General features: G+C 39.2%; 1 long non-coding RNA gene across 1 annotated transcript in view; it reads right to left on the bottom strand.

The window, feature by feature from the left end:
* Window positions 1–9,665: 9,665 nt before the first annotated feature.
* LOC139186187 (uncharacterized) overlaps window positions 9,666–11,688 on the bottom strand; it is a 395,626-nt gene continuing 393,603 nt past the window's right edge. The window contains exons 6-7 of the long non-coding RNA XR_011569717.1: window positions 11,042–11,151; window positions 9,666–10,888 (exon numbers count right to left, since the gene is read on the bottom strand). This is a non-coding gene — a long non-coding RNA (uncharacterized lncRNA). The remainder of the gene's footprint in view (window positions 10,889–11,041; window positions 11,152–11,688) is intronic.

The raw sequence follows: 11,688 nt of genomic DNA, 5'->3' as shown, positions 1-11,688 counted from the left end.
ATGGATAATCACAACAGTGTGGTCTCTCACCTAGAACCAGACATCCTGGAGTGCGAAGTCAAGTTGGCCTTAGGAAGCATCACTACAAACAAAGCTAGTGGCGGTGATGGAATTCCAGCTGAGCTCTTTAAAATCCTAAAAGATGATGCTGTTAAAGTGCTGCACTCACTGAGTCAGCAAACTTGGAAAACTCAGCAGTGGCCACAGAACTGGAAAAGGTCAGTGTTCATTCCAATCCCAAAGAAGTGCAATGCCAAAGAATGTTAAAACTACTACACAATTGTGCTCATTTCACATGCTAGCAAGTTTATACTCAAAATCCTTCAGGCTACAACAGTTCATGAATTGAGAACTTCCAGATATTCAATCTGGATTTAGAAAAGGCAGAGGAACCAGAGATAAAATTGCCAACATTCGTTGCATCATGGAGAAAGCAAGGGAATTAAAAAAAAAATCTACTTCTGCTTCACTGACTATGCTAAAGTGTTTGACTGTGTGGATTACAACAAACTGTGGAAAATTCTTACAGAGCCCATTTTATTTGTGTCCTGAGAAACTTGTGGATCAAGAAGCAACAGTTAGAACTGGACATGGAACAATGGACTGGTTCAAAATTAGGAAAGGAGTACAAGGCTGTGTACTGTCACCCTGCTTATTTAATTTCTATGTAGAGTATTTCTTGCAAAATGCTGGGCTGGATGAATCACAATCTGGAATGAAGACTGCTGGGAGACATATCAACAACCTCAGATATGCAGATAATACCACTCAAATGGTAAAAGTGAAGAGGACCTAAAGAGTCTTTTGATGAGGGTGAAAGGAGAGAGTGAAAACAGCTGGCTTGAAATTAAACATTAAAAAAACTAAGACCACGGCATCTGGTCCCATCACTTCATGGCAAATAGAAGGGGGAAAAGTGGAAGTAGTGACAGATTTTACTTTATTGGGCTCCAAAATCACTGTAGACAGTTACTGCAGCCATGAAATTAAAAGACACTTGGAAAGAAAGCTATGACAAACCTAGACAGCATATTAAAAAGCAAAGACGTCACTCTGGCCACAAAGGTCCATATAGTCAAAGCTATACTGGCTTTTCCAGTAGTCATATACAGATGTGAGTGTTGGACCATAAAGAAGGCTAAGAACTGATGCTTTTGAATTGTGGTACCAGAGAAGACTCTTGAGAGTCCCTTGGACATCACGGAGATCAAATCAGTCAATCCTAAAGGAACTCAACCCTGCATATTCTTTGGGAGGACTGATGCTGAAGCTCCAGCTCCAGCTCCAATACTTTGGCCACTTGATCCAAACAGCCAACTTACTGGAAAAGATCTGATGCTGGGAAAGACTAAAGGCAATAGGAGAAGGCGGTGACAGAGGATGAGATGGTCAGATAGTACCATCAACTCAATGGACATGAGTTTGAGCAAACTCCCAGGAGACAGTGGAGGACAGAGGAGTCTAGCATGCTGCAGTCCATGGGGTTGCAAAGAGTTGGACACAACTTAGTGACTGAACAACAACAGAGTTTATTGTTGTCTATTTTTATCATTAATTTATATTTTTTTCATTAAGCTAGGAAAATATATTCCATTCAACACATTTTCAACATGTGGGATTTATTGAGGATTCCTTTATCATAGTTTCTTTAAATGTTGTAGTTAAAAAGAAAATGCATTTTTCATTTTGGTGACATAATTAGAAAAACAGATTGTGTCTACTGCTTACGTCTATCTTATTAATTCTGTTGTTTAAGCCCAGTTTATTCTTTTTTTTTTCCTATTCTCATGGGATGAGAGAATAAATGCTCCTCTATCAGCAAGTTCTTCCTAAGTTCTCTTTATATTTCCAGTAGCACTTGCTTTATGACTTTTGATGCTTTGATATTTGATACATGAAGATTCATGAAAATTAGAGCTTCATTATGTATTATATCCTTTTTCATTGTAAGATATCCTTCTTTATCTTTAATAATTTTGCATAATTCACCCTGAACTAACACAGTATTAGGAACCCTGCTTCTTTTGCTGCATTTCCCTGGCATGATTTTAGCAGCTTCTGTCTGAGAATAGCATATATTTGGACTGTGCTTTGTAATCTGATTCTAGAATTTTTTCTTTCAATAGGTTTATACTTGATGTGAGAGAAATGTTAGGTTCCATCATCCTTCACTGCATTTTTCCTTTGCAATGTTGCACACACACAAATTAAAGACATGCACATATATATTTTTTCCTACATGGTCCTTGATTTCTTTATTGTGTGCGCATTTTCATTCTGATCATTCTAAAGGTTTATAGTCTGTTCTAAGATCTTTTAGTTGTTACTTTATAAGTTTACATATATTATCATATTTTAAAATACTTAAATAGAACCTGATGAGTCACTGCTACAAAAGATGAGACGTGGGACTTTCCTGGTGGACCAGTGGCTAAGATTCTGAGCTTATGCACAGGACCTGGGTTCAGTCCCTAGTCAAGGAACTATAAGAATTTCACATGCTGCAATTAAGACCCACTGCAGCCAAATAAAAACTTTTTTTAAAAAAAAATGATGAGACAATTACTACACTTACACCTACTCCATCTTGCCTATCCTACACTGCCCAATTTTGGTTTATTATAATATTATCATCATTAACATTGCTGGCTGTTACCTTTGTACTTTTAAATAATACACTGACACCTGTCACTTGGTTTATCATTTTAAATGGTAAGTTTGGAGACTGCTATAAAAGATGAGGAAATCATGCTTCCACTGCTTTTCCCTCTATCTCTCATTCTTGGTTTGTTTCACAATTACTAGTGCTTTACTGCTATTATCATTATTTCTACATTATACTATATTCTGTAATCATAATTCCTACAGTTGCTTAAACTTATGCCTTTTCCCCCCAATCTTTTATTTTATTGAAGTATGGCTGACTTACAATATCATGCTAGTTTCAGGTATATATAGCACAGTGATTCAGTTATATATATATATGTATATATAAAATATATATATATAAAAATATATTCTTTATATATATTATATATATAATATATATTCTTTATATATATTATATATATAAACATATAAATATATATATATTCTTTTTTAGATTACCTTCCTTAATAAATTATTATAAAATATTGAGAATAGTTCCCTGTGCTATACAGTAGGCCTTTGCTGGTTATCTATTTTATATATATTACTGTGTGTGTTCATCTCAGCCTCCTAATTGATCCGTCCTGCCACTCTCCTGTTTGGTAACCATAAGTGTTTTGATGTCTGCGAGTCTATTTCCATTTTGTGAATAAGCTCACTTGTACCTCTTTTTTCTAGATTCCACATATAAATGATATCATACGGTATTTGACATTTGTTTCTGTCTGACTTACTTCGCTTAGTATGATCATCTCTAGGTCCCTCCATGTTGCTGCAAATGGCATTATTTCATTCTTTTTTATGGCTGACTAATATTCCATTGTATATATACTACATCTTCTTTATCCTTTCATCTGTCAATGAACATTAGGGTTGCTTCCATGTCTTCGATTTACTGTTTGCTCTCCTTATCACCGTAGCTATTCCATTCATCTCTTGATTGACATCTTCCAGTAATTTTTTTTTAAAATAAAGGATACAGAAGTTCTTTTTTCCTGGCCCTTTTGCATGCCTGGAAATATGAAACAACAACTTGACTAGGTAAAAAATTTCTTGGGTCACACATTTTCTGAGAACTTGGCAACATTTTTTCATCACCTTCAAGCAGTTAATATTGCTAAGAAAAATCCTATAACCAAAGTTATATTTTCCCTCTTATTTCTGTTTGATGTTTTTTTAAGGCCTAGATTCTTTCCTTTATCTTTGAAGTCCAGGAGCCTTGCTAAGCCATGTTTCAGTGTTGATTTTGCTGATCCTTCTTTTTTCTTATTTCCTGGAACAGCTGGGCCTATTTCAAACTATGGATTTAGGCCTTACTTATTTAAGGAAATATTTACTCTGTTATATCTGAATATTTTTTCTGTTTCCTTTATTAGAGACAAGATTTGTAGGAAAGTTGAAATTCTTTTTCCTGCTTCCCATATCCATAATTTTCTCAATAATCATTTCAAATATTTAAATATTCTTTCTCATTTATTTTTTTTTTCCAAATCTACTCTTTATTTCTTTCTAAGGAGTTTCTCTTTTTAAAAATCACTTCTGTAATTTAACTATTTCTTACTTGAGCCAGTATAGCTCTTCTTTGAATTATTATTCAGAATAGCCATATTTAAACATTTTTAATGGAAAAATGTTCCTCTACCATTTGTATCTATAATTGGTCTAATTTTCTGGAATGTTAACCTGCCTTTTGCCAAATCCCTCTCATCTATTTATTGATTTTTCTCAGTATATTTGTATCATGGGCCATACAAACTTTTTTGCATTAATACTCATATTTCTATGAGATTTCTCATTAATTTATATGGACTATTCTTACACAGGTGAACTATTTTCTAAAATATGATAAGGCAGAGAGTACAGAGAAGTGAGCTAGGTCACTCATCCACTTGGATTTCTCTCTGCCCTGTAGCTTTGCCTCCCACCCAACAGGAAGTAGTAGGCTTGGCTAGCTTGATGGTCAACAGGGAGGCACTCAGCATTCCTCTCCCTTCAGCTGCAAGACCATCGCCCACTCTCCTATGCTGCCTTTTAGCCAAGATAGCATGTTTCTTCACTTCCTCTTTAAGCTCTGAGTCCTCTCACGTGACGCGGGGACACCTCCAAATTCACCTTCATAGACACAGATGTCACCCTTCACGGAAACCGATGGTTTCTCTCCTGAGAATTCTTGGCCCACTTCAGGCAGGCTCTGTGTTACCTGAACTCTGAGAGTCCTGCCTTTCCTTTCAGCCTCCGCTCTAAACCAAACCCAACCCGACTGCGTTAATCAGGAGTTGGGCTGTTTTCAAGTTTCATGTATATTTTCCTTTCTAACTTTCAAGAACTATTTGAGTCGTGCTCAGTGGATTTCAAAAAGAAAAGTGGGACCAGACGCCTTGACTCTGCCATCCCACTGAACACCTTGATGTGGCCAAAGAATGGCTTTGGATCTGTTTCTTTGAAAATTAGATTTCACAAATAATATGATCTGATGAAAGATGATCTCATGGAAACATGGGTCATGGCTGAATGCAAATAGAGTTACAGACAATAAAGTTTGAAAATCTCCAATATGTTCAAACCAGTCCCATTTCCACATCTTACAATAGTATCAGAGGGCCCATCTGCTGGTGTGACCTGGGGTTTTTATCGTACCTCTTTACAGACCTTAAAACAAGGCATGTGACTAGAAAGAGCTCCTTATTGCTGAATATCACTGACCAAATCTCTTCTTGGAGAGTCAGTGAGTTAGTAAGCTTTTTAAAGTTTACAGTTGTATAACTGCTTATGCATTCTCAAGCATTTTCTAATGAGTTAATTAAATTGTATTCTTTTTTAGCCTATATTACCTATGGTATTTTTATTGTGATAAAATATACATAGCCTCCACCAGTCTCACTCTTTTTGAGTGTATAATCCAGTGGTATGAAGTACATTCACATTATTGTGTAGTCACTGCCACTATTCATCTCCAGAACTTTCCATCATCCAGAAATGCAACTGAACCCATTAAACACCAACCTCCCCCTCCCCATTCTCCTCCCCTCAAACCCTGGTAACTATTTAATATAGTTTTTAATCGAAAGAACTAACCTTAACAATTGTTCCTCTTGCTATATTATTGAAAATACAAGGGATGCAGACTGTAATAAACATTAAGACTTGCTGTGTTAGGTAGAGGCACGGCACTCAACCTTGGGGGATGACATCTACCGCTTCCTCTGTGTGGCTCACTCAGTCTCTCTATAAGTATGCTCTAGAGCAGCAGCAGCAGCAGAGAAGTATTACTCTTTTTTTGAGTTTGCAAATTCTCTCTTTTTTTTTCAAATTGCAGCATAATTCCTTTACAATGCTGTGTTAGTTTCTGCTGTACCACAAAGTGAATCAACTGTATGTATACACATATCTCCTTCCTCTTGAGCCTTGCTCTCACTCCCCCATCCCACCTCTCTAGGTCATCACAGGGCACTGAGCTGAGCTCCCTGTGCTACACCACAGCTTCCCACTAGCTAGCTACTTTACGAGTGGTAGCGTATGTATGTCCCACCTTCTCCTTCCCTCCCTGCGTCCACAAATCTATTCTCTGCATCTGCATCTCTGTTCCTGCAAATAGGTTCATCAGTACCATTTTCTAGACTCCATATACATACATTAATAGATGATGTTTGTTTTCCTCTTTCTGACTTACTTCACTCTGTATGACAGACTCTATGTTCATCCATATCACTACAAATGACCCATTTTCATTCCTTTTTATGGCTGAGTAATATTCCATTGCATACATGTACCACATCTTCTTTATCCATTCATCTGTTGATGGACATTGCATTATCCTCAGTTTACAGATGAGAAAACTGAGGTAGCGCAAGATTAGGTGACTTGTCCAAAGTAACGACGTGTCTGGGCCTGGAATCTAGGCACTAGGATCACAAAGGCAAAGCCTACACAAAACAAGCCAAGAGGGTTTAAGCGCTAAACACTATGGTCCTGAATTTAGGCATTGTCTTGCCTTGGCCATTTTTCGGAAAATGTTCTCTTCAAGATCACTCCATGAACAATCAGTGACCAAAATCCATGGGCCTCTCTAGGCTCTCATTTTCCTCTGTCTCTCTGATGCTTTTGAAACTCTTAAGCAAACCTTCTTTCTTCAAATTCTCTCCTCACTCAGCACCAGCAGAGTAAGTTGAGAAGCATCACTGCAGTAGAGAAACTTGAAACATGCAGTGGGTGACAAGAAAAACCAGACAGCCCTGAGCAAGGGAGCAACGGGCTGAAAGTGGTCCCTTAGGAATGTCAGCCTGTAGGGCCTTCACCAGGGAGGCTTGGCTGGGTGAGATGAGGAGCTGCTCTAGGAAAGATCAACGAGGCAGCTGTTACAGGGATCTGGACATGGTCATGACTGAACTCCAAGAAATGTTTATGCTCTAAGGGAGTTGATTCTAGAATGTACCATTAGAATACTCAGGATGTGATTTTAAAAAATCCTCATGAAACTCATTGCTCTTGTATTTCAGGGGAACGTGGAGGTCTATGGAGAACATGGTTTTTCTGATTACTCAATGTTCCTTTGTCTGGTTCCACAGGAAAATGCCTCTCAACTCTTGCTTGTCCTAAGCAATTTTATTGTGAGCTATCAACTCTGAGTCCCACAAATGTGAATGTGTCTTCTTTATAATGTCTGCTAGAAAATGCAAAAGGAAACGGGAGGCTCATGAAACTTCACAGCAGGTGCTCTGCGTCCTCACCCAGTCTTGGCTCCATCTGTCTTTTCTACTTGTATTCACCCTTTTGCCATATTTTCTCACTTATTGTGGAATTAATTTGTTTCACTGTCCCTATGTATTTTTGAAAGATCCTCTCTCTAAGTGGTTTCTAGAATAAGGAAGGGGAGAAAAAACAAGAGAAATGAAATTTAAAAGGAAAGAATATAATCAAAGCAAGTCAACGCTAAGAAGACAAATGAAATTTAAAAGGAAAGAATGTAACCCAAGCAAGTCAACTCTAAGAAGACATTTTTGAGACAAGTGAGAAAACTGGAAAATAAATGGGTATTAGATTATTACAGTTGCTTCAGTTGTGTCTGACTCCTTGTGACCCTGTGGACTGTACCCTGCAAGGCTCCTCTGTTCATGGGATTCTCCAGGCAGGAATACCGGAGTGGGTTGCCATGCCCTCATCCAGGGGATCTTCCCAACCCAGGATGGAACTCGTGTCTCCTGCACAGCAGGCAGATTCTTTAGCCACTGAGCCACCCAGGAAGCCCTAGTAAGGGATTATTATTAATTTTGTTCGTAAGGCATGGTATTGTAGTTATCTTTTTAAAGTTCTTATCTGTAAGTAATTCATAATGAACTATTTATAAGTGGAATATATAAGCATCTAGGATTTGCTTTAAATTACTCCAGGAGGAAAAAAAAGAGTGGATGGGAATCAGGGGAGAAAAATATTTAAACTTTTTTTTTTTTAATGTGGGAGACTGCAATACAATGGCACTTCTTACAGCAATGTTTTTGAGAAAAGTCTTGGATATTCTTAGAGAGTCACTGTACACAGCTTGTTACCTGATTTGTGGGGAGGATTTTGCTAAACCTTTCCCAGATGCATGAATGGTCTGTTCACAGTGAAAGCAAATGTGTTGATTCACATGATGCTTACTGAAGTCAACAGAGGGCCCTAGATTTTAGATTTTAGTGAGAAAAACAGAAAGGAAAGGAATAGATCTTCATTAAACACTTAATTTATTCTAGGTCCCATGCTCAGGGTCTTCACATGCATTATCTCAGTTTTTGCATCAGCCTGGTTGGAGGAGTATTCCCTCCGTCCTCTCTGGGTTTTCTCCGCTCCTCTCTCCTGAATGGATGTGTGGTAACTGGGTGGATCACTGAACTGGGAAATTTATCATCTTGTTTGCAAGGGACATGTAAGGAACTGATTACTGACTCCTGCTTCTGACCTGTTGGAAGCCATCATGGTTGGAAGTTAGGGAGCTCATTTCCCCTCAAACCCAAGAGAAAGACGACACCGCACCTTTGGGGCACAGAGAACAACACCTGAAACTGGGGCTGGCGCTTGAAGCTCATTCTCTCTGCCCCTCACCATAGCCTTAGAAGGAGATACGAATACTCCTCTGTACCTGCGAACAAAGGCCACGGAGGGCACATAACCTGCCCAAGGCACCGCAGCCAGTTAACAGCGCAGCCAGTGCATAAATAAAGCTCTGACGACCCCAAACCTCCTTTCTTTTCAAGATGCAAAGGCTTCTGGAATGTTCATTCTCATCATCTGTAAAATGGGTTGAATAATAACTTCTTTGCCTACCTAATAGGAAGGCAGAGAGTGTCAAGATAAAGCAGCATTTATTATCACTAAAATGACAAGCATAGGGATAAGTGCAGCAATAGTTGTCTAACGCTTCACCTTTTTTCACAGCACTTCTACATGTATCCTCTGTAAGGCAAGACAATGCTCTGTGGCCCACAAAAGGTATCCTACTGGTCACAGTCATTGTAATTCTTATACACCTTTATGTGGGGAGAGAAAATTCCCTCCTGGGCCTTTTAGGGAAGCAATATAATGCGAAGGTCAAGGGCACCAGCTGTGGAGCCAGATTCTGCCCTGACTGCCTAGGTGAATCTGAATATCAGCTACTTAACCTCTCTCTGACAGACAAATATAGAGCCTCCCTTATGGGGTGGTTTGAGATTAAATGAGACATTGCATGTGGAGCCCATAGGAAGAACTCAGTAGATGTTAGCAATAATTATGGGGACGCTCAATAGCACTGCTGGGTTTTCCGAGAGGTGAGACATTCATCTCCAGCCATCTCAGTTTCCTCCTCCTTTCTGCTCTTCCCCAACTCCAGCTACAGCTCACAGATCTTGTCTTTGTTCCTTTTCAATTTGGTGGCAATTGCAAGCCAACAGATCGTTTTTGAAAGCGATAACTTAGTGATTACCAAGTAAGAGTTTGCCACTTTCGTATGTTAAGCAGATAGAATTGTTCACCTCCCCTATGTCCATTAAAAAGTGATGTATTTTTATATATTATTTTTCTGGACAGCAAAAATGCACATTTTCCTGTCTGACTCCATCAATCATTTTGTTGCTGAACTGATGAGATCCCCGCTGGGGAGCTGAGTGGTGATTTACTCTGCACCAGTGTATCCAGCTTGGTCTCCAATATGTCTACTGAGGATACTCGTGTCTACTAATCTGGAAAGGGATTTTGGCTCAATTTTGAGGAATTATTATCTATGAGGGATTGAACTAATAGAAGAACAAATTGTGGGGGACTGAGACAAAAATTCCAGAAAGTAAAGCAAGATTCATGGAGTAAATACTTACTAGGTCTTCAGTGCTGACTCTCATGAAGTGTCTCTTGATTGAGAATAGAGCACTGTTCCCTGCTTTTCTCTAGAGAGAGCATGGGGACAAGGTTGAATATTATCTAGAAATAGTTTTTTAAACATGTCAAAGGTTCAGTGAAATCCTCAAATGGGTCAAGGGATACATCTGGCCCAGTGTCCTTTGTGGAAGAACTGAAGGGAGGCCAGTGACCTTGCACAAGAAAATGGGAGATGTTGGGGGGCAGCAGTCAGGCGAGCATTCTCAGCAAATGAGCAAAGAGAAAAATTAAGAGGAGAGGTAAAGGAGCCAAGGGATTTTTATCGCCAGGAATGCCAGTCATTGTTGCAATATAAATCCCCTCCAGTTCCCCAAACATTCAGGAAAGTCTTACATAATGTTCCTAAGTGGGTTTTTGTTTTTGGAGGAAACCATGGGAAAGGATGCATTTAATACTGGAGCCAATGGCAAAGGCAGAGACTAAGCAACAACCATGAGACAGAACAGAAAAGATACAGTGAAGACTGGACGTAGGAGTTAAGTGTGGTCATGCAATGTACACCTTTTGGACACTTATGTAAACCTTGGTGTGGACGTAGGAGTCTTCACAAGGTTTGAAATAGGGATAATCTGCCCTTCAGGAACACACGTCACCAGAAAACGTCAACGTTGTTTTTCAGTTGCTCAGTTGTGTGCAACTCTTTGCGACCCCATGGACTGCAGCATGCAGGCTTCTCTGCCTTTCACTATCTCCCGGAGTTTGCTCAGACTCATGTCCATTGGGTCAGTGATGCCATCCAACCATCTCATCCTCTGTTGCCCCCTTCTCCTCCTGCCCTCCGTTTTTCCCAGCATCGGGGTCTTTTCCAATGAGTCAGCTCTTCGCATCAGATGCAACGTCTATGTCGTAACACCTGAAGTGGAAAAAAACCTGCTTATTGAAAATTTCACTGAAGCTTTGACATTCCTTGTACAACAATTTCCAGATGATGTTCACCCTTTCTCTCCTCACTAGTGGTCACCTAAACCAGCTTGTGCTTTTCCACAATGGGGAAGAAAGTACTCACCCAGTAGTAGCGGGAATGCTGATAACGACTGGACAGTGTTTACGTAAATCATCAAATGATTTTAGCACTGTTGATTTTTCCATAAGCCTTCTTAATCATAAATAAGAAACCTGAGATGCAAAGAAGAAAAAAAAAATGTCAGATTTACTCTGAAAAGAAACAAAGACACTTCAATAAAAGGAAACAATGGGATTTCTAAAGTAACCTTAGAAACTCACAGAGCTGCCATCAAAAGTCCTTGATGAATTGTTCGAGTTGGATGTGAGTTCTGTGTGGGGAAAGGTCAAAAGGATAGTTTGTGTTAAAGCCTGCCCTGGACTGATTTTGACAGCTGCTGGCAAAGCTCTACGGTCGGCTGGGAGTTAACTCACTGGATCCCACCTGCTGCTGGGGTCCAGTGAGCAATGGAGGAGAAGGCAGGCAGGGATGGACCTCAAACACTAAAGTGCAAAAAGACTCAGTCTCTAACCTGGACACTCTTGGGCTGAGCATGTGATGTGGAGAGAACAAATGACTTTATGCTGCCACAGGTAATGAATACAAAATTTCAGCCCTTGAAAATGGAAAAGTCTATACGATTTCCAAGTATTTTTTAAATTAGATTATTATAACTGGTTAAAGTTATTTTCCATATGGTAATCTTATTA

This window comes from Bos indicus, chromosome 12 (assembly GCF_029378745.1).
Source record: "Bos indicus isolate NIAB-ARS_2022 breed Sahiwal x Tharparkar chromosome 12, NIAB-ARS_B.indTharparkar_mat_pri_1.0, whole genome shotgun sequence".
NCBI lineage: Eukaryota > Metazoa > Chordata > Mammalia > Artiodactyla > Bovidae > Bos > Bos indicus.
This window is presented reverse-complemented; position numbering and strand designations above follow the sequence as displayed.